The sequence below is a fragment of the Mytilus edulis genome, chromosome 4, assembly GCF_963676685.1.
Source record: "Mytilus edulis chromosome 4, xbMytEdul2.2, whole genome shotgun sequence".
NCBI classification, from domain to species: domain Eukaryota; kingdom Metazoa; phylum Mollusca; class Bivalvia; order Mytilida; family Mytilidae; genus Mytilus; species Mytilus edulis.
The window spans coordinates 53,109,812-53,134,327 of record NC_092347.1 but is presented as its reverse complement, the minus strand read 5'-3'; the positions used below and the strand labels follow the sequence as shown (position 1 = coordinate 53,134,327).

The window sequence follows — 24,516 nt, the reverse complement described above, 5'->3', positions numbered from 1 at the left end:
GTTTGGTTTGGAGTTGTGGTAAGGCCCAAAAGCTGATGGGAAAGTTGTGACAGGAATTTTAATTTGATATCTATATTGCTAGTGTCAGCTACAGAAAAAGAAGGGGAAAATAATATTGTTATTTATTTATTAAAATGTTCTGTCTTTATACAACAGGGAATTAAGCTTAATTTATAAGATTCAATGCAATTTATATTTGGATATTATTATAGGTTGAAGTTCTTTATTATATGTCTCATTGTCATTGTAGGATTTCTTGCTGAATAAACTTGACAAAGATAGATACAAGCCCAATGTTGTCAACTTCTCTGCTCAGACATCAGCCAACCAGACACAGAATATTATCATGTCCAAACTAGATACGAGGAGAAAAGGGGTTTATGGACCTCCAATGGGAAAGAAATCTGTAAGTGTAACTGTTAATGATCATAACATCATATGTATATGAGTGTGTACAAAGTAGGTGGACTGCACATCAATGTTACCTTTATTTACTACCTATTAAAAGTGTAAAACTAGTATCAAGAGTAGGCAACAAAAATAAATCCAGATGTGTTTTTTTTTATTAAGAAGAGCTTGTAAATAATGCTTTGTTCAGTTGACAAACAAGTGAACTGAAATAATTTCAAATAAACTCATAAGCTTAAAGTACAATTATACATCAGATATGCTATGCACTTATTTTAACTACAAATAAAGAGCTGCTGAACCAACGCCTTATTTTTTGTGATATGGACTTGTTTTAACTATGTAATGTAATAAATGGATCAAGCATTACTATAATATTGTTGCAGATTGTGTTTGTTGATGATCTTAACATGCCAATGAGGGAAACCTATGGAGCCCAGCCTCCAGTTGAATTACTGAGACAGTGTCTGGATCATTGGACATGGTATGACCTTAAAGAGGTCACGCCCATTAAATTGATTGACATCCAACTGATGGCTGCTATGGGGCCACCTGGTGGTGGTAGAAATGTAGTAACTCCTCGCTTCCTGGGACATTTCAATACTATAACTATTAATGAATTTGATGATGACAGTATGATAACTATCTTCAGAAAGATATTGGATTGGCATATTTCTGCAAGGTTTGTAAAGTCAATTGTACTGTTAATGATGGATGTAAATTAATGCCTTTTTTTAAACACAGCCTTAATTTCAAATAGTTTCACACTGGCATGTGATAAGAAACTCATGGAAAACATAATTTTCTTTAAAAATAATAGGTACTTTATAATCAATTAAGGGAGACTTTTGAAAGGATTTTTTTCCTTTATGATTTCAAAAACACTTAAATTTAATATCTACATCAAGACCTACATTTGTGTATGATAAGTGATTAAGTAGCCTACAATTACATATTTGGACTTTTCTATGAAGTAAATGTTAGAGGAGAGGAATTAATTTCCAAAATCCCTCGTTTGGTAATTTAGCATACATGACCATAAATAATGGATGACCATTATCCAAAATTAAAACTTCCGTTCCTCACTCCAACATTTATTTCAATGGGATAGCCCTTAGAAAACAAGGAAACATGAAATTTTATTAATGTACTAATAAAAGAAATTGAATGTTTTTAGATTTATTTCTAATCCTGGAGGGTATGAAATTGTGTATTATATTGTTTACAGTTACAAAACAATACTTGTTTCTCATGCCTTAGTAATCAAACTGTTTCATCAAATATTGAAACAGTGATTTTGTTTTAAATAAGTTTTAAGTGTTTTATTTGATAAGCAAATCATTTACAAAAAGAATTAAAATTGGTAAGATACTTCAATTTATATCAGTTATAATATCAGTGCTGTTCTCAAAAGTGATTGTTGTGACTGCAGGTGTCATTTGAGAAATCTGGTATATATTCATTTCAAAGACCTTATACATACCTACTTTGGATACATTACTATTTATGGAATACCAGTTTTGTGGATAAATGTTAAAGAAGAACACATTTTCTGTATGCTTTGTCAAAACTACAAAATCAAATATCCAAGAAAACACTTTATATCCCCGCTTTGAAAAAAAGCTTGGTATACTGTTTTACTTTGTCTGTCCTTGCGTCAGTCCGTCAGTCTGTCAGTCAGTCCGTCCGTCTCGTGAATATTTTTCGTCACATTTTTCTCAGGAACTTCACTACCAGGATTTCTGAAATTTGGTTTAAGGGTTTATACAAGTCAGCTATACCGTGTGATGCGTTTTCAGATTCATCACTCGACAACTTCCTGTTTACCGAACACTTGCATATTTTTACACAATTAATATTATCCGCTTGCGGCAGGGGTATCATCAGTGAGCAGTAGCTCGCAGTTTCACTTGTTTTTCCTTAATCCACAAAAGTTGGTACCCCTTCTTCAGTATTTAGGGGCATGAGAATATGACGTTTATTGTTTATGTTTTTGTTATTTGATTGAACTGTTTCAGTTTGTTTGAATATTTTACAATGTTAATTAACTGCTGAGATTTAGGATATGTTATAATGAGAAAAGTTACCCATGCATTACACAACTTCTAAGTAAATGCAGCAAATATACTTTATTTAACATCAAATTGGAATAAAACAAGCAATTTGCTGTTAATTGTAACTTTTCTCCAATGTTAAAATACATTTTGTATCATTAAAAATTTATATTGATGTGAAAAATTTCATATACGAAAGATATATATGTTTCAATGTATGTGTGGTGTGCATTAAATTTGGTATGGCCTAAACATGATAAATGTAATCTGACATATATTTTTTTATATTTTTACAGAGGATTCAGTAATGAATTTAAACCATGTGTTGATCAGCTGGTACAGGGTACATTAACTATCTATAAAGAAGCTATGAAGAATTTACTACCAACACCAGCCAAATCTCATTATCTATTTAACTTGAGAGACTTTAGCAGAGTTATGCAGGGTGTCTTACTATCTACACCAGAAACTATGGAAGAACCAGCCTCAATGAAACGTCTCTGGGGTCATGAGGTTAGTTGGTTTTTATGCCCCACCTACGATAGTAGAAGGGGCATTATGTTTTCTGGTCTGTGGGTTCGTTCGTTCGTCTGTCCATTTGTCCCTCTTCAGGTTAAAGTTTTTAGTCGAGGTAGTTTTTGATGAATCAACTTGAAACTTAGAACACATGTTCCCTATGATATGATCTTTCTAATTTTAATGCCAAATTAGAGTTTTTACCCTAATTTCACAGTCCACTGAACATAGAAAATGATAGTGCGAGTGGGGCGTCCGTGTACTTGGGACACTTTCTTGTTTTTCCTTTTAATGTCTTACTTAAACCCCAATCATCATTTAGGTGAAAATCTTCTATAAAGATTCAAAATCTACATTTAAAAATATTGAAAATCAACCTTTAAAGTGATTATTTTTAAGTCTTTAGTAATTGTTAATTTAATGACATATTAATGTTGAATGTTTGTAAAAGTGCATTTTTGAATGTTAGAAAAATTATATTCTTGTGTACTCTTTGAATTTTATGTCAATGTATTCTTTGAATAACATATAAGTATGTTTTTTTTAATGTTTATAAATTTTTTTAATCCTCATTAAAGTGTATTTATTTAATGTTAATAAAGTTCTTTTTATTCTCTATCTTTAGGTGTTCAGAGTATACTATGATCGTCTTGTTGATGACTCTGATAGAAACTGGCTATTTAATTATGCAAGAGATGTATGCAAGAATAAGTTACGTGAAGACTTTGATCAGTTATTTATTCATTTGGATTTTGATAATGACTGTAAAGTTACAGAAGACAATCTCCATAGTTTGGTGTACTGTGATTTTGCAGATCCTAAGTCAGATTCTAAACATTATGTTGAAGTAAGAGACTTGGAACAATTACGTCATGTTGTAGAGGGATACCTTGAGGAATTCAATAAAATGAGCAAAAAACCAATGAACCTTGTATTATTCAGGTAATTTTATATCATATATTATTTATAATTGTAATTTTTTGGCTGAATTAATGTAACTTTATCTTTACAGCATTACAAGCTCAAATATATTGTTATGCAAAAATTAAAAAATTTCCTGCAATACTTTAGGTTAATAACATTATTGAACGGAACAAAAATCTCATTCAAGAAGTATACTTCTTTTTATAAAAAATATGAGCATAAAAATTAAGAGAGAAAGAAGTAGCTTAATTGTGCCTGTGTACCTTTTATACCAGTAGTGATTTATCAATAAATTTGATCTTCTATTTTGTACATGTAGGAGAGGTTTTAAAAAGATGGATAATGATGTGTGTATTTAACATTTTAGATTTGCTATTGAACATGTATCAAGAATTTCCCGTATTATCAAACAACCAAGTAGTCATGCCTTGTTAGTAGGTGTTGGAGGTTCTGGTCGTCGGTCATTGACACGCTTGGCTGCACACATGTCAGATTATGACCTCTTCCAGGTAAGATATAAAAGATATGATCTTTTTGAAATGGGTCAGATAAAATATGTCATATTGGGAAGATGCCATTAATGAGATGTTATCAGATAAGATTAGAGGTAGAATTAAAGGGGATGCCAATACAATGCTATTCCACATTTCTGCGATGTTGAGAAAATATGATACTGTGGATTCATTATTATTTGTGGGTAACCAATTTTTGTGGATTTCGTTTGTACAGGCGAACCACGAAATTTAATGTTCAATGAATGACATAATTTAACCAGTCTTGTATTCAGACTTAGGCAAAACCATGAAATTAAATATCCACGAATATGCAAGTTTTCCTGAATCCACGAAAATTGGAACCCACAAAAATAAATGAATCCACAGTAACTAAGAAAGTTTAAGATGGCTACTTTCATAACACAAGCCATTCAATACAACAGCAGAAGAAAAACCAACTGATGATAAAAAATTGTACACTGTAACACAAAAAGAGTCATACTACTAAATGACTCTCAGACATTTCAAATTAATCATTGTTTACAATACATTTCATTGTTCAAAATGTCACATTTTATTGTTATCTACAGTGTTTCTTTCACTTTTGAACAGGTTGAAATTTCTAAGAGTTACACTAGTGTTGAATGGAGAGAAGATATTAAAAGAATATTACGTAAATCAACAGAAACTGATAATCATGTTGTTTTCCTATTCTCTGATACACAGGTGGGTAAAAATAACTTCCTGTTCTCTTATAATCAGGTGGTTGAAACAAATTTCTATTCCTTTATACACAGATAGGACAAAATAACTTCCTACTTTCTAATACACACCGGTAAAAATATCTTAAAAAGGAAAATCCATTAAATAAACTCCTTGATACTTTTGAACATTGTATTTCATTAATTTATATAAAAGAAAAAGTATAAACAGAAAGAAGGATTCAGGTGTGAGCTCACAAGATTTTTCATAGATTTGTATTTTGTTACTACAACCACTATTTTCAACTTTTCTTTAAAGATCAAACAAGAATCCTTCTTGGAAGATATCAATAATTTGTTAAATGCTGGTGAAGTTCCTAATTTGTTCCGATTGGATGAAAAACAAGAAATCTGTGAAAAAATGAGACAACTTGACGGGTAAGCCAATAAGTTATAAATCACTTGAGGTGGAACCAAACACCTTGACTTAAATAGATTTGGCTCGTTTAGTTTTTCATGAATTTTGACAAATATTAACTTTGAACCTTTGAAAGAACCACTTTTTGTAACGAAAAAAAATTATTGGATATATAGAAGTTTGAAAACACTTCTTTTAATCTGACATTGAGAAGCTTATAAAAATGAAAGTTCAGCCGATAATTAAAGAGTAGTATTATGTACCACCTTAATGCAAAATCAATTGTCCCACAAGTACCATTACCTGCTGTTACTAAAGACAGGTTTGTCAAAGAGCAGAAGCTGGATATTAAGCAGTATCAATTAATCCATTAATTCATTGTTAAGTTAATTATCTTACTGACAAGTAAGAAAAAATGTATACACTATAATGATTCTTTCAGACAAAGAGACAAAGCCAAACAAACAGATGGTACCCCAGTATCCTTGTTTAACTTCTTCATTCAACGTTGTCAAGATCAGCTCCATATTGTATTAGCTATGAGTCCTATTGGTGATGCTTTCCGTGACAGACTAAGGAAGTTTCCCTCACTTGTCAATTGCTGTACCATTGATTGGTTCCAGGTAAGTACTTATCTGATCAGTGATCAGCTCTAGTGCTTCTTTGCATGTTTTTTTGATCAGCCAATACCTTTCAAGTGGTAAAATAAAAGTTTCATTATACAAGTCACATCTAATATTGACATACACTGCACACGGGCGTCATTATAAGAAGTCCTCTTTCAAGTTTCGTCACTATGGTTCCATAATGAAATGTCAAACCAATGTCTGTGCATTTACCTTCAAACATTTTACATGAATTTGATTGTTTATTGTCCTAATGAACCAATCAGTATCAACTAATCATAGTATTGCGAAAACACAATTCTTCTAATGCTTAAAACATCTTAAGACAACTTTTTTAATTTTTCAGACATGGCCTAAAGATGCTTTGGAAGCTGTAGCAACCAGATTCTTAGAGGAAGTAGAATTAGAGGAGGATGAGAGGAAGGGTTGCATTGACGTCTGTAAGACATCCCATACATCAACAAGAGATCTATCACAACGTTTCTTCTTAGAACTGGAGAGACATAATTACGTAACACCAACACCCTACCTAGAATTGATTAACACCTTTAAGTCACTACTCGATAAAAAGAGAGAGTAAGTTTTCCTTATAAAAAATTAGTTTGTTATTCAATTGTTTTCCAGTAGTTTGTTTAAATGTCACATTTTTATGCACTGCTGAAATTAAGGGGTTTATATTATGTTTCTTAATTGTACAACTATCCTTTAGCCAGAAGGTGAATCATTAAGTTTGTCCTGTTCATTTGTTGTCTTGGTTTTGGGTTAAAATGTTTGATGTTAAGTTGAGATCACACAAACACACGAACTTGAATTTTAAAGGGAAAATTCGCGATTTTTTACTTATGGTTTAAATATGTTCATTATGACAAAATATATATATTCACAAAGTTTTATCGCTATATGTCCAGTAATAAAGGAGAAATTCAACAATTAATGAAAAATTATTAACTACTTCCTGTAGGTCGTGACGTTTTCTCCTGGTTTTTGCATGCCGGGATTTAAAATACAATCAGTAAAAGTCTTGGTTTTTAATGATATTTAAACGTAATCGTAAGCGCGCCGATGACTTATGGTTTATCTAATAAACATCCGATAATAAGAAGATAAGACGCACAGACGTGCAATTGTACACATTCATGAGATAAATTTTCTATGTTAAACGTATATATTCGAATTATTTTTGTAGACAACCAAAAAAGTTATAAATTTATTAATTAATGCATTTTCGGACTGATATATGAGGTGAACAAATTAAAGTACAATAATCTGTAAAGACAATATGTTGGTGTACTCTTATTGACCTTTTACTATCTCTGCTATGACTAGATTTATACGATGTGTGTATTCACGGTTCTGTGGCAAATTGAATACTCGTAGATGGCTTGTTGAAAGGTAAATTGTTATTTGCACTTCGGTATTTAACCACGCCTCTAGGGCACACCTTGCCAGGTGTGACTGTCTATTCGGATCAGTGGATTATAAAACAAGGGAGCATTCAATATACACATCTATAATAGTATTATACTAATTCAAGTTTGTGACAAATAAAAATAGATCGCCGTGGAATTATTTAATTATATTTGCTGTATCATTTATTTCAATTCAAATAAATTAATTTACTAAGTAATAAACAATTTTCGGTTAAAGACGGGAAACTTAATTCATGTGTCAGAATGAAATGATATACACCTCTTGTCCTTGATTTAAGTCTCATTAAAAAGGGGAAATTAGAAATAGCTTTACCAAAGCATTTTGATTTTCTTTATTAGGCAAAAAATGTACGAGAACACTTACATTTAGACTTTTGAAAGCCATGTATTAATTGATATCTGAAACTATCTGAAGATAAGTAGATAACTCTACCGAAGCGGAGTATAATATGTACGAACAAAGAAAAAATACTTTTGTTTTTAAATCTTTGCACATTTATGATTAATTATTGTTATCTATTACTCATTCAATTACTTAATTGGTACCTAAAATATGTCTACCGCTTGGCATTAAAACTCGGTTTAGTAGGAAGGGGTTATGTCATATACTAGATTATATTATTTGGATGAGGATTTGAGCTATCCTATAAAACACATTTATTAGTTAACTACATTCGAGACCAAAGGAAATTAACTTAAATGATTCAATTAACTTTACTCACATATTACTTATATGTCTATCTTATGATTTTTGCGTGCTTGTTTTTATAGAACAGTTTATATATGGTCCAAAAATTTATCATAAAATCATAACTAAAAATGTCTTGTTCGGAGAATGATAGTACTATAACAGTGGTTCCAGTCAGTCAAAAGAGTCAGATTTTGACGAGTATGGTCATTTTGGGTACGCACTAGAGCCAGAGTATACCGAAGAAGAGCTCCATGAAATGGAAGCTGCAGAAAATTCCCGAAATCAAGATATCCTTAGCAACCATCGCTAGTTTTTAAAACACAGATTGGTGTTCGTGTACTAAATGCATACTTATGCCGTTATTAACAGAATGTCTTTGTTGCCACGAATTTACTCTCTTTGATGGTAATATTGAATTGGGTGAATGCATTAGTAACAGCATCGATTTCAGAACAGTTTGTCTGAACCCGGTTGTTCTTGAAACTAACTATATAAGTTTTTTTAAGTACAATCGTATTCATATTATACATGTTAAATGAATGAACAAATATTAAACCTATCTGTTTATTGTTTTCCGCCCATGTCTGTTCATCGCCCGGCAGAAATAAAGTTTGTCGCACGAAAAAATGGTGTCAATTCCAGAGTCAAAATTTAAAGAACTTATTTTCCATGTTTTCTGGTATTGTTCGAAAGAAAATTGACCTAACAGAAGAATTACTATCTTAAGCTGTCAGTAACACATGTAGAGCAGTGGGTCGTTGTTGGACATGTAATTCTTATAAAGTGTATCATTTGTTAAATTTGCAGGTCACTGAAAGGGGAAGTTCCATACGGAAGTAGGTTTTGAGATTGATTTTTTTTTTTATATCCAGTGACACATTTTACATGCGTATTCTTGAACGTTTGATACATCATTTACTCTCAAATTGCAAAAAACGAAAACTTCCACTTGTATTTATAGTATTTGTTGAAATAGTCCTTGTCTCACAACGTATAATACTCTATCTATTTGACCAACGATGTTCAAAAACAAAAGACAACGAATTTTATGTCATCTTTCCCTATTTTTGAATGTAACTTATAAGGCTGTTCAACTGGCAAGAATACCACTAAAGCGGATAAGCAGTTTATTCTTTTAATTGCTATCATATCACGGCAAGAAAGAAAATAAATCCCGAAATTGATTTGAAACTTTAATACTCAATAGTATTCCTAGAAAATACTCACAGCCCTTTGGGATTATTAGTGTACGTCCAGTTGCATATATTTTACATGAATGTCGGAACAATTGTGATGATGACGAATTTCTTCCTTTATTCGAGAGCAATCTAATTGATATATAAAACTGGGATTTTACTATGTTCATAACTTCGATGAACCAAAGCAAGATATATATCGACCTGTATTTAAATCAAGCTGGTTCTCTTCTTCTTCTTTTGGTATACAATATAGTCTGATACATGTATATATTTTGAATTGCACTATAGTTCCGTAACTTTCTATCCAGGCGTATAAGCCAACATCGACAAGTGCGTACATTTTTTAAATCAATATTTTTGGTATGTTCCAGTCTGTCCTTTACTATTGACAAATTACATTTTCCCAAATTAACCCTCGGAAAAAATATGTATATAGATTTTTATTTCTTCAAATCTTTTTTGTTTTTTGTGGTATTTTTTATATTTTCATAAATAATATTCTTTACACCAGAAATATTATTTATAAACAAGCGTACGAGTTAAGTTATTGGCATCATATCACTTTCGGACACACAAGACAGAGATGTGTATTATACACCTGATAGTTCAAAATGGAAAGTTATTAGTCTGCCGTGTACACTGATCAATACCTACAGAAGTGAAACGATGCATGAACTTGCAAGCCCGACAGGAAATCGCTTGAATACCTGGACGTGTCACCTGAGTCCTCACACCCCTCACAATACCTTTGGGAGTAATACCTTTAGCCATGCTGGTGATCAGACGAGGAAAGATCAGAATTTATTTGAATAAAGTTTATTACTTTAAAGAATTATGAAAACAATTTTCACGGAACACTTATTTATTATTTGAACTTTGACTTTTTAACTCATTCCAATATTAACAGTTTAAAAATAACAGATATATAATAATGGTCATTTTCCCTCAGCATTTTCCGTATCAAGTTTATAGTTAGTCAGATAAAACAATCGTACGATTGACAAGATATCGACACGCAATTACGACTACATCGGTTACTGTAGTTTTGGTTCTTTGTGTTTTATAGACATATCGTGATTATAATCGTAGAAGATGACAAAATGGCGGAGCGTAGAAAATTGATACTCAAAATTTAAAATCGATGTTGATCTCTTATCTAGCGGAATAAAACTTTAATATCTATAAATTTTAGCCTTTTTATACAGAATGGACATAATATCAATTTTTGATTTTTTTGCGAAGTTTCCCTTTAAACATTTTAAAATATTAATGAAATAAATGATTTAACACAGAATTCAGAGATCACTGAATGTGGAAATGTGATAGTGAGCAAGCAGTACTTACTCAGGTTTAAGGTATAGTTATGAGCCATGGCGTCATAGTCACAAAATCCTAAGATTAAATAAAAAAATCCATTAATATGTGAACTTTTTAAGAGATATAACAAACTAAGGTTATTATTTATGTTCCAAATCAGATCATGGACATATGCTCTTGTACATGTTCAATCACAATATCTAACAATTCTGAATATTTCATATAATAAATATGATTCTTATTACTTAAGTACTTCCTTATTACAGGGAGGTAATGAAACAGAAAAAGAGATGAAGTAGGTCTGGAGAAACTGAGATCAGCTGCCTCAGATTGGAGACATGCAGAAAGAATTGACAGACCTTAAACCTCAGTTGGTTGTTGCCAGTAAAGAGGTTGATGAGATAATGGTCATCATAGAGAAAGATTCTATTGAAGTGGTCAAAGTTGAGAAGGTAAGAAAAAGACACGTATACTACAAAAATGTTAAGTTGATATTAAAACTACAGGCAGTATACCTTACAGTAGTACTGATTTTTTTTAAGCTGGTTTCTTTCGTAATAAACAACATTTATTAAGACATTCTACAAAAAACTACTCAATGAAATCATTTGTGACAAAATGTGGACATACTAGTATATAGGAGAGATGAAACATCGAAAATATCTTAGATATATATAAGTTAATTACAAAATACCCTTCAGTGAAGGCATAGCAAAACATATATTTAATAGTAATACTAATTAATTGTTTAATAACAGGTAGTTAAAGCTGATGAGGCAGTTGCCAATGAACAAGCCAAAGCTGCCAAGGCTATCAAAGATGAATGTGACGCTGACCTGGCCGAGGCTATTCTTGCACTGAATGCCTCTCTAGCTGCTTTGGATACCCTGAAACAACAGGATATCACCTTTGTCAAGACAATGAAACAACCCCCAGCACCTGTCAAACTGGTAATGGAAGCTGTGTGTGTAATCAGAGGAATCAAACCAGATCGTGTCCCTGATCCCTCTGGTAGTGGCAAGAAAATAGAGGATTTCTGGGGCCCTGCCAAGAAAATGTTGGGAGATATGAAGTTGCTTGATCAACTGAGAACTTTTGATAAGGTACGTTTACATATGACAATAAAGAAAAGTAAAAGCCTTCTCGTGCAGTTTTAAACCAGTTTTCCAAAGGAAAATTAAGAAATAATTCACGGAAGCCATAGATTTGTTGGAAAAATGGCCTGGGCCATGATAATCAAATTTTATCCTGAGCTGAGTCCATGAATTGTTTTGTTTCTAAAAGGACAAATACTGTCATTAAAAAACTGAAGCGAGGGTGGATATGCTGTGTGTGTGGCTGTTCTATTTTAACAACTGTTAGATAAATGTACAAAAAACCCTAATAAATCTGTAGCTTGCATGAATCTTTCTTAAATAACTGCTAGAAAAATGTGATTGATTCTGTAAATTCTCAAACCCAACATTTGCCATTTGAATGTTTTTTTCTCATAAGCTACCATCAAATTCACTGTTGAAATTTTGTAAAGAAGGAGCCAATTTGACTTACTGAAATCAGTAAATGTGTGAATAATGCAATAGAATAGAAAAAAGTAACACCTACCTCAAAATTTTATTTTAGTGCAATATTATCAAAGTTTAGAAGGTTAACGCAATGGAAAAACCTTCAGCTTTGTTGTTTTTATTCACATGATGTCACGTTTTGAAATGACATAAATGCGCCAAAAACAATAATGGAATTTCACAGAATTTAAATTGATTTTGATTTTGTACAGTTTTCCGATCTCTAATGTATTAATTATTTTTGTTATGCCTCAGAATTAAAATAAACATTATTAAATGAATATCTTCTTTTATTTAGGACAACATTCCAGGCCCAAACATTGCACAGATTCGTAAGAAATATATGTCAAATCTAGAATTTGATCCTGACAAGATTCGTAATGCCTCAGGTGCTTGTGTGGGTCTGTGTAAATGGGTCAGAGCCATGGATGTGTATGACAGGTAATGTTATATATATACAGTGTCGTCACATGTTTTAAAAGAGAGGCATAATGGGCCTTGCTCATTGTTGAAGGACGTACAGTGACCTATAGTTGTTAATTTCTGTGTCATTTTGGTCTCCTATGGAGAGTTGTCTCATTGGCAATCATACCACATTTTATTTTTTATTTTTTAAAAGTTACTAATTACTCATTTAGGTGTCAACCAGTTTTGCCATAGCACTATCTATCTCAGGACCAAACTTTTTGTCCTCTTGGTACTCTTTCTCTAACTCTAGAAAGAAGTCTTCGTCTACCTCATCCAACATTTGATCAAGAGAACAACCAACATCTTGGTCATCTTGTTCCTCCTCAGACTCCATATCATCATCTGATATGTGACAATTCAGTCTGATATGTGACAATTCAGGAATGTCACTGACACTAACAGTTACTGTCCTATCGGATTCTTTTTGTGAATGAGTTTTAGTTTTATTCAACTCTTTGCCACTAACTTTGTCTTACAATTGCAAAATGTTCACGGCTAAATTAGCCATTATCTCTGTTTGGGACTTTTCCATACTAGAGAACTTGTCCATCGTGTCCTTCATTGTTGGACTGTTATTGTTTTCATTCTCGTTAGTTTCACTTTCGCTTTCCGGGTTCCCGGACATGCGTAGAATACCACTTCCTTCGGGCATGCACATTGCATCCGAAATTCTATTTATACTTCTATTGTTCATATCGATATCGTGGTTTCCCACTGTTTTAGAAACCTTTCCTGATTTTATTTTGTATATCTCTTTTGTACGACGTTTCACCATTTCGGCAAAATTGTTCCTTTCGGACGTCGAATTACCAATATTACTATCCGCAATTTTGATGACCACCTTGGTCAATAGCAGTGTTAATCTATTAAATCCACAAGATTTTTAAACCATCACACAAAAATTACGGAATATCCATCAATCAAAATTGTTAATCAATAAAGAGAAAAATACAATAAGTTCAACAAAAATATACAACGGATAAAAAAGTCGAAAACTAATCAAGCTCATAAAACTGCATGTACCACCTCGGACAACAACGTGACCACAATGACCTTGGACAGCGCCACCTGGCTGTTCTCTCATGGGAAATCGTCTATATCACCAGTTTGATAAAATTACTCATTGAGGTGTCAACCAGTTTTCCTTAGTCTTTTATCAGAAATGCCTAATCTCAAGTTTTTAAAAGCAATTATATGTTTAGATACATTTGGGTGTAATAAATTCCAAAGGGCTCAAAAGGAGTTATTTGCCAAATGGTCTCAACACTAATTTGTTTTTCTGATTTTTATGTCCCACCTATGAGGGGCATTATGTTTTCTGGTCTGTAAGTCCATTCATTTGTCCATCCGTCCCGCTCCAGATTAAAGTTTTTGGTTGAGGTAGTATTTAATGAAGTTGAAGTCCGATCACTTGAAACTTAGTATATATGTTCCCTATGATAATGATCTTTCTAATTTAATACCAAATTATAGATTTTACCCCATTTTCATGGTCCACTGAACATAGAAAATGATAGTGCGGATGGGACATCCGTGTACTATGGACACATTCTTGTTATGTTATGATCTATTAGTTCAAAGATTTTATTTTTCAATCAAAAAACAGTTTGAAGGCTAAATCAGTTACAAAGGAGTAGGTCCGGTAAGGACCGATTTTGGCCTCAAATTTAAGTTTCATCTTACGAAAGATTTTGACCACTTTTTAAACACTTAAGTGTCTATTTCATATGATTCAATTCATTTATGTGAAAGATTTTAACTTATTTAGTCATAAAAATCGATCCGATTCAAGCTCAAATATGAAAAATCTATCAAATATGTGAAAAAATGTCACTTTTCATATGGTTTCTGTCAAAAACGAAAGTGGCCGCATCCGTGTTCATCCTCAATCTTTATATATGTTATGTATTATCATCATATAAAACAACTTCCATTTCAATATTTTGGATGAACACGAATGCGGCCACTTTCGTTTTACACGGAAACCGTCTAAAATTTAACTAAAATGCTGGAATTGTGAAGATTTCAGTAATTTAGCATGACTTATTGGTGCTAGTACCCAATATATGTGCATTGTATTGTCAAAAAAAGCCCATATTTATGTAGCAGAACCATTTTACTATCCAATAAATAACTACAAGTTTACATTTTAACAATTTTGTAAAACTGCTATATTTTGGGGCCGAAAAGAGGTCTTACTGGACCTACTCCTTTGAAGAGCATTGGAAATCAAATATTCTAAAAGTTCTAGCTACGGCTATCTATGCAAGTAAATCTGTGATCATTTCTTCCTTGACCATATCAAACATAATAAATAAAAAGGAAGTAACATGCATATAATTTGTTTCTATTCAAAACTAACATACAAAGCTATGCCATTAAATTTCAAAAAATTTCTATTTCTAGGGTGGCTAAAGTTGTAGCTTCTAAGAAGAAGTTATTGAAGAAGGCAGAGGGAGAATTAGCAATTGCCATGGGAACTTTGGAGAAGAAACGTGCCTCACTCCGAGAGGTTCAGGAGAAATTATCCAAGTTGCAAGATACTTTGGCACATAACAAGAAAAAGGCAGACCTTGAGAATCAAGTTGACCTTTGTACAAAGAAATTAGAAAGAGCCGAGCAAATGATCAGTAGTCTTGGTGGTGAAAAGGACAGGTGAATACATAGTTTCTTATCTTTTCTTTTAGCTCACCTGGCCTAAAAGGCCAAGTGAGCTATTCTCATCACTTGTCGTCCGTTGTCGTTAACTTTTACAAAAATCTTCTCCTCTGAAACTACTGGGCCAAATTTAATCAAACTTAGCCACAATCCTCATTGGGATATCTAGTTTAAAAAATGTGTGGCGTGACCCAGCCAACCAACCATGATGGCCACCATGGCTAAAAATAGAACATGGGGGTAAAATGTAGATTTTGGCTTATAACTCTGAAACTGAAGCATTTAGAGCAAATCTGATATGGGATTAATTCGTTTATCAAGTCAAGATCTAGCTACCCTGACATTTTCAGACAAATTGGACAATCAGCTGTTCAAGGGTTGCTGTCCCTGAATTGGCAAATTAAGGAAATTTTGCAGTTTTTGGCTAATATCTTGAATATTATTATAGATAGAGATAAACTGTAAACAGCAATAATGATCAGCAAAGTAAGATTTACAAATAAGTCAACATGATCAAAATGGTCAGTTGACCTCTTAAGGTGTTATTGCCCTTTACAGTCATTTTTTACCAATTTTTTGTAAATTTTTGTAATCTTTTACAAAAACATTCTCCTCTGAAACTACTGGGCCAAATTTAACCATACTTGGCCACAATCATCATTGGGGTATCTAGTAAAATGTGTGGCGTGACCCGGCCAACCAACCAAGATGTCCGCCATGGCTAAAAATAGAACATAGGGGTTTAATGTAGATTTTGGCTTATAACTCTGAAACCGGGGCATTTAGAGCAAATCTAACAAGAGGTTACATTGTTCTTCAAGTTAAGATCTATCTGACCTGAAATTTTCAGACGAATCAGACAACCGGTTGTTGGGTGGTTGCCCCTGAATTGGTAGTTTTTAAAGAAATTTTGTCGTTTTTGGTTATTATCTTGAATATTATTGTAGATAGAGATAAACTGTTAACAGCAAAAATGTTCAGCAAAGTAAGATCTACAAATAAATCAACATGACAAAAATTGTCAGTTGACCCCTCAAGGAGTTACAGCCCAGTCTACAGTCAATTTTTAACAATTTTCATAAATTTTGTAAATTTTTAACAAAATATTTTCCTCTGTAACTAACCGGCCATGTTCATTAACGATGAAGATAATTGTAAGTAGCAAGAATGTTCAGTAAAGTAAGATCTACAAACACATCACCGTCACCAAAACACAATTTTGTCATTAATCCATCTGTGTCTTTTGTTGAATATGCACATAGACCAAGGTGAGTGACACAGGCTCTTAAGAGCCTCTAGTTATTTCTCCACAATTTACACTTGTCATTATCCAGATGATAGCATACTATATACAGTACCACTACTAACAACTATTATTATGGCATTTCATTTTTTTATAAATACTATATACACTCTTTGTTGACAATAGCCAAACAAGTTGTAGGGGGGACAAAAATACCTTTTTTCAAAATTTCAAAGATTCTGCACTTTTAATGAAAGACAGACATATAAAGATTTACATTTGAAACAAATGTTATTGATTTGGGCGAAGTTTTTTAAAAATTAATTTTAAGGATTTAAGTGATATATTGATAGTTTTAATTGAATTGAGATTTTAATTATTTTTGTAAGAATTTGACTGATGAATTTGTTATATGATTTTAGATGGGGAGCAGCTGCTAGCATGTTGGCTACAAGGTATACTAATTTAACTGGAGATATCTTAGTGTCTAGTGGAACTGTTTCTTACCTTGGAGCTTTCACATCTGCTTACAGACAGGTAAAACAATCAGTTGACAACAATGTTAACTTAAATATTATTACAGCAAGCAAATCTGCAAAAAATATGTTATTTAACAAAACACAAATCAAGGTTAACTTTTTATCATAAATAAATTGTAAAAATTAAAACATCCTAATCAAAATGTCTTGTAAAGTTGCAGCTATATTGAACCTAAATAAAAGTATCAAAAATGACCATAATCATGCACTATGTTCTTGGATTAGGATACAATGTATGGTTCTTTCCTTCAGGTTTTATGCATTGATTGTTTTGTTAATGAAAAAATAGTTTTTATACAATATTCATTTTTTTGTATTATATAATACTGTCGATTCATTATTTTCTCAGTAATGGAAAACCACAAATTTAGATGTTCAACACAGTATGAATTTCTTAGTCTTTTATGGAAACTTTGGCAAAATAAAATACAATTTTCTCCCATCTATGAAAATGAATAAGTTTACAGGGGAAACTATTAATAAATTAAGTGGTTCAGTGAAATAATACATTTGAAATAATACATTTGAAATAATACATTTGAAATAATACATTTGAAATAATACATTTGAAATAATACATTTGAAATATTTTATAGAAACATATGAAATATAATCTACATATTTTTACAGGATCAAGTACAGACATGGTTGAATGATGTGAGGAAACAAGGAATTCCATGTTCTGATGAATTCTCACTAGTGTCCAGTTTAGGAGAACCTGTTAAAATTAGAGCTTGGAATATTTGTGGATTACCAACTGACAACTTCTCTGTATAAAACGGCAATCTCTCGTAAGAAAAAACAGTTTATTTAGAATACAGTGTAACATGCCTAATCAGACACCTGAGTATTCCAACATCCTGCATTAACCGAAACATTTTCATGGACCCAAAATATGCCTAGCCTTGCAGAAAAACTTGAATATTCCTGCACCCTGCTTAATTCCCAATTTTTTCTGGTCCTTAAGTTTGTCAGATTATAAAGGTTGCACTGTAATACCATTGTGTGAAACAGAAAATGTCGAGTGAAAATTATCACCAAAACCTCAATGTTTTTATGCCCCATTTATGGGCATTATGTTTTCTGGTCGGTGGGTCTGTTCGTTTGTTCGTCCGTCAGTCTTTCCATCCTTCCCTCTGTTTGTCCGTCTGTCCCGCTTCAGGTTAAAGTTTTTGATCGAGGTAGTTTTTGATGAAGTAGGAATTCCAATCAACTTGAAACTTAGTACACATGTTCTTTATGTTATGATCTTTCTAATTTTAATGTCAAATAAGAGATTTTACTTCATTTTCACGGTCCACTGAACATAGAAAATGGTAGTGCGGATGGGGCATCCGTGTACTGGGGACACATTCTTGTTTTAAATTATATTTAACCCACATTTGAAGTCAACTTGAGCTATACACCAGCCAGTCAAAAAAATAATGACAGGAAAGTACAATTGTTTTGTAAGCCATGACTGAAGATTTTTTTACCATTATGGAAATTCTTAGAAATAGATTTAAATGTAATTGAATTGGATGTTATATAGTATAAAACCTTGACAGATATTAACACTCATATATTTTTTTATAATAGGAATGCCAGAAGGTGGCCTTTGATGATAGATCCCCAGGCCAATAAATGGATAAAGAACATGGAAAAGGCTAACAATCTGCATGTTGTCAAATTGTCTGATGCTGATTTCGTCAGAACATTAGAAAATTGTATACAGTTTGGAACTCCAGTAAGTATTTTCTGTTTAACACATCAATTTCATAGAAAAGTTGAAGAAAGGTCTATTTTTTAAAGATTACTATAAAAAAAAGGCAACCAAAAATATATAAATTTGAAAAATGCGATTTCAGAAATTGTAATTGGAAAAATGTTCAAGAAGCCATATTATTAAAAAAGCAAACATTTTGTTTGCAGTAACGATATCATTTATCATACACACATCGCAATTGAAAACTTAAATCATTTATTTATTCTCTTGTAGGTTTTAATGGTGAATTTAGGTGAAGAATTGGATCCATTGTTGGAACCTTTGCTGTTGAAACAGACATTTAAACAGGGTGGAAGTATGTGTATAAGGCTTGGTGATAGCACCATTGAGTACTCCCAAGACTTCAAGTTCTACATGACAACTAAACTCAGGAATCCACACCAGAAACCAGAAACTTCAGTCGAGGTAAGAAGCTTCAGTCAAGGTAAGAATAAGTTCTACATGACAACTAAACTCGGGAATCCACACTACTTACCAGAAACTTCAGTCAAGGTAAGCACGTAAAAGACACCCTTGTAGATTTCGAAAAAGAGCAGGCTAATGCTGCTACAAGGCAGCACTCTCACCTGCAAAGTGGAGAGGGATTAATATTAGTTGCCATAAGTTTTTTCCCATCCGCTATAATTAGATATGTTTAAACTTAGGTAAGGAGAATTTGATGGAAGAAGATTCAAGTTTGCCTACCATTTAAGAATAATTTTTTTAGCATTTATCTTTGTCAACAATTTATAGTTACAGTTAACTCTCGTTGTCTCGAACTCGGTTGACTCGAAATTTCGGATGAGTCGAAGTTTTCACGTGGTCCCGAACTTTATTCCATACAAAAGTATGTAATTCGACTCCTGATGAGTCGAAATTGGATGAGTCGAAATTTCGGTTGAGTCGAACTAAATTTACGGTCCCAAGGATAACAAAAGCATTCAAAATTCATTTTTTATCTCGAACTATTAAATACACATATGTCAAAACATGACCTCCGGGATTTAACTGGATTAAAGAGTTAATCTGACAATACACGTGTAATTAAATTTCCGGTCACTGACCACTGTATTGATTTATGACATGCTATTTCCATGAGTGTTTACCTAAGATTATCTTTTATAGAATTTTTATAAATAATTAGTGATACATTGTTAATGTTCATGAAAAAGTATTTAAAATGTTTACAAAACAATTTATTTTTGATTTACACTAATGAGCTTGGGTGTGTATAAAGTGAGGATTATGGCTTCCGTTGGTGATCACCTAAAAACTACTCAAACGGCGTCTTTAATCTTGTTATATTTTCTTTCGAAAAGAAAGAGTGAGATAAAACAAAATGAATAGAAATCAAAATTTTCTTAAATCTCTTGTATCCGAGAATAAACAATTTTGTCAGCTATAATTAACCGACCTGAATAACGAAACTATCGATTGGAAATTACTCTCTTGGAAAAGCCATAGGATTTTTTTATTTATTGATACAATTGAATAAGTAAAAATAATGTCATTATAATAATAAAAGACTGTGACATGCAAATACATTGATCTGATACTAGAATATCGATCCCCTTGCCATATTCAACCGGATTTATTTTAGCTTTACCAAGCTAAGCAAGAGTTGTGTCCCTTAGATTGTCGAACTTCCGGTGTTCGTTTGAGTCGAACTATGTGTATCTCGAAATATTTCTCTGGTCCGGCTGACTTCGACATAACGAGAGTCGACTGTATATTAAACATCACCTATTCTAAGTGTCACAATAAATCTTAATGAGATGCAAGGATACATATAGACTAATAGTGATTTCAGGTGATTATTATTTCAGGTGACCCTGTTGAATTTCATGATTACACCTGAAGGTTTACAGGATCAGTTAATGGGTATTGTTGTACCCAGAGTCAAAAGACCAGAACTGGAGGAAGAGAAAAATGCACTTATTCTGCAGGGGGCTGAAAATAAATGGTAAGAGGTTCTCTATAATTAAATGGTATCAAAATGTAAATCAAATGTGGTAACTAAAGTTGATATGAAAGAGATCCTGAATTTCAAAGGAAATTGGAGACTCTTAAATGGTTTTTTTGGGGTTTGCATAGCAAACCATAGCCATTGCCATATCTGTACAAATTATGTAGAGTAGCAGGGTATAAATTTATAAACTCTGCTTGTAGTGTTTGTCTCTCCTTCAATGCAAGTTTCAGAAAGAATGACATAGGTATGCAGTGTCTGGCACTGGCTTGGCATTGACAACATCAACCATTGTTAAAGTTTGTGATTGGTGCTCACAGACATATCTGTGTTAACAGTGTATTCTGGTTATTTGAACTACTATAGGAAAAACATAGATCTCAATTAAGTCTTTTGATCCCTGGCATGCCAGTGTCTCCATTGTTACATATACTGTAATAGCCATTACGATTATTGAAACTGTAATCAACATTGTGATTATTAATTATGAAATCATTCAACTTAACTGTGTTATTCCTCATTACAGACAACTGAAGGAGATTGAAGATAAAATTCTTGAAGTATTGTCATCGTCAGAAGGAAACATTTTAGAAGATGAAACAGCCATTAAAGTACTGTCATCCTCCAAAGTTCTGTCCAATGAAATTTCAGAGAAACAGGTATGTACCTAACACTTCATTCATTATTTAAAAATTTCAAAGAGAACATCTGGATCTTGCCGAACTTTAAAAAAAATTTAAAACTTCTATTTTCATTCTTCCAAAACAGTGAAATTGAAATGATGTTTTTTTGTCGAGCCTGCAACTTTTGTTGCAGAAAGCTCAACATAGGGATAGTGATGTGGCGTTAGCTAACTTCTTAAAAGGTTTATATTTTAGAAGGTGAAAGACCTGGATGCTTCATACTTTGTATATAGATGCCTCATGTTACTAAGTTTCCGTCAGTCACATGTCCAATGTCCTTGACCTCATTTTCATGGTTCAGTAACCACTTGAAAAAAAAGTTCAAAATTTTTGTAATGTTGAATTCTCTCTTATTATAAGTTATAGGATAACTATATTTGGTATGTGCGTACCTTGCAAGGTCCTCATGCCCGTCAGACAGTTTTCACTTGACCTCGACCTCATTTCATGGATCAGTGAACAAGGTTAAGTTTTGGTGGTCAAGTCCATATCTCAGATACTATAAGCAATAGGGCTAGTATATTTGGTGTATGGAAGGACTGGAAGGTGTACATGTCCAACTGGCAGGTGTCATCTGACCTTGACCTCATTTTCATGGTTCAGTGGTTATAGTTAAGTTTTTTGTGTTTTGGTCTGTTTTTCTCGTACTTTATGTAATAGGTCTACTATATTTGTTGTATGGAATGATTGTAAGGTGTACATGTCTAGCGGGCAGATGTCATCTGACCTTGACCTCATTTTCATGGTTCAGTGGTCAAAGTTAAGTTTTTAAGTGGTCTTTTTATCTTATATTATATGCCAAAGGTCAACTATATTTGGTGTATGGAAATATATTATGATCTATATGTCAGTCCTGCAGGTTTATTTGACCATGACCTCAATTGCACGGTCTATTGCACAGTGTTAAGTTTTTGTGTTTTGGTCTATTTTTCTTAAACTATAAGTAATAGGTCAACTATATTTGTTGTATGGAAGCTTTGTTAGCTGTACATGTCTGTCTGGCATGGTTCATCTGACCTTGACCTCATTTTCATGGTTCATTGGTCATTGTTTAGCTATCTTGGTTAATGTTAAGTTTATGTGACAGTTGTAATAAAGATTTATACCTAGGACTATCAACATAATATCAATGATTAGTAAAGAAGGCGAGACATTTCAGTGTGTGCACTCTTGTTTAGAGAACACGTTGAATGTGTATCAAGTTGATTAACCTGAAGTTTCAAAATCAAATGTGTATTCCTGAGGTTGAAAAAGTAATTCTTATTAAGCTGTATTTTACATAAAGCATTAGCTTTGGTCATTCATCATTCATTAGGAACCAGTAGGGTTCACAATTACATAAGAAATGAGAGAGTTGTAATATATTTTACTATGCTTTTAATACTTGTTTGATACTGTCAAATCTTCAAGTGACTAAAAGATTATTTTTTTTTTACATCTATAGCATATTCCCATTAAATTTTGATTAGGAAGAAAGGCAGAAAATGTTAGCTAAAAGTTCCAATTATCAGAAAAATTATTTTATGTATGTTTTATTTTGTAGGCTATTGCAAAAGAGACTGAAAAGAAAATTGACCAGGCCTGTATGGGTTACACACCGTTTGCAGTGCACTCTATGATTCTGTTCTTCTCCATTGCAGACTTGGCCAATATTGAACCTATTTACCAATATTCTTTAACATGGTTTATAAATCTCTTTGTGCTGTCAATTGACAATGCTGAAAAATCAGACAATTTGGAAGTTCGTCTGAAACATCTCTACGACCATTTTACATATTCTTTGTACTGTAACATCTGTAGATCTCTCTTTTAGAAAGATAAGGTTTGTAAATTTTATGATTTCAAAATCTGTTGCATGATCTGAGAGTTTGGAAATGTGATTTTTAAATGCTGTTGCATTTGTGGGGTTACTGTAAAACAATGCAAAATATTTAGTTTCTGCCTTCTAACTTAAGATGCCTCAACCAAATGTTATGAAACTTATACACAATGTTTTTTATGTACCACAAAATACAGATCAAGATGAATTTGGTGGCGTCACTTTAATAATCGAGTTATGGCCCTTGATCATTCGGAATGTATCCTCGTGCGCATGCCAAATGTATCCTTAAGGATACATAGATTTCTATCTTTAGATGGTCACAGTGCAAACAGTAAAATAACGTTTAGAACTGTTTCTTAGCCCAGTTGCTTCATAGATGTTATTACCAGGCGCGTAGCTTCCTATACGCTAACACGCAGTTGCGTGCACATCGATTCGGCATGCAAAAAAAAATAATGGCAAAATAAAAATTTATAGATTGAATGTTAAAGGAAACACCTATGTTGTCACTTTTTAAATTGATGAAATATCATTAAATAACGGCATTTGGTTTCAAAATAAAAGTGTTATTGGAGATTATGACAAAATTGGACAGTAACTTGTATCTTTTACAAGATTTGAATTTGTAATACTCTGTCTATGTAGTTTTTGGAGCACATTTTACAGTTTACGGTTCATCAGTTTGGAATGAGATGTACCAATCGGCATTAGAATTATCAGAACCCTTCGATATTGTTGAAAATATGCCGAGGCCATGTGGTCGACAGACTACAAGAGCCAATCACCCTGCAAACACGCCAAAACAGTATTGGAAAGTCTCATTATTTTTTGCGTATGTTGAAAACAATGAACGACGACAGTTACTAGCATTACTGCATTATCATCGGCATTTCAGTGTGAATATTGACAATTAAAGTAATAGAGAAGTTTGTTTCTGCCTAGACCCGAAGAGCAGATTTTGGACAATTTTGAGTAAATTCTGTATCACAAATATGTGAATTTTATTGTGCGTATTATTATGCGTTTACTTTTCTGCATTGGCTAGAAGTATAG

General features: G+C 32.6%; 1 pseudogene; it reads left to right on the top strand.

Moving 5' to 3' along the window:
* LOC139521436 (dynein axonemal heavy chain 7-like) overlaps positions 1-24,174 on the top strand; it is a 29,682-nt pseudogene extending 5,508 nt beyond the window's left edge.
* The last annotated feature ends 342 nt before the right edge of the window (positions 24,175-24,516 follow it).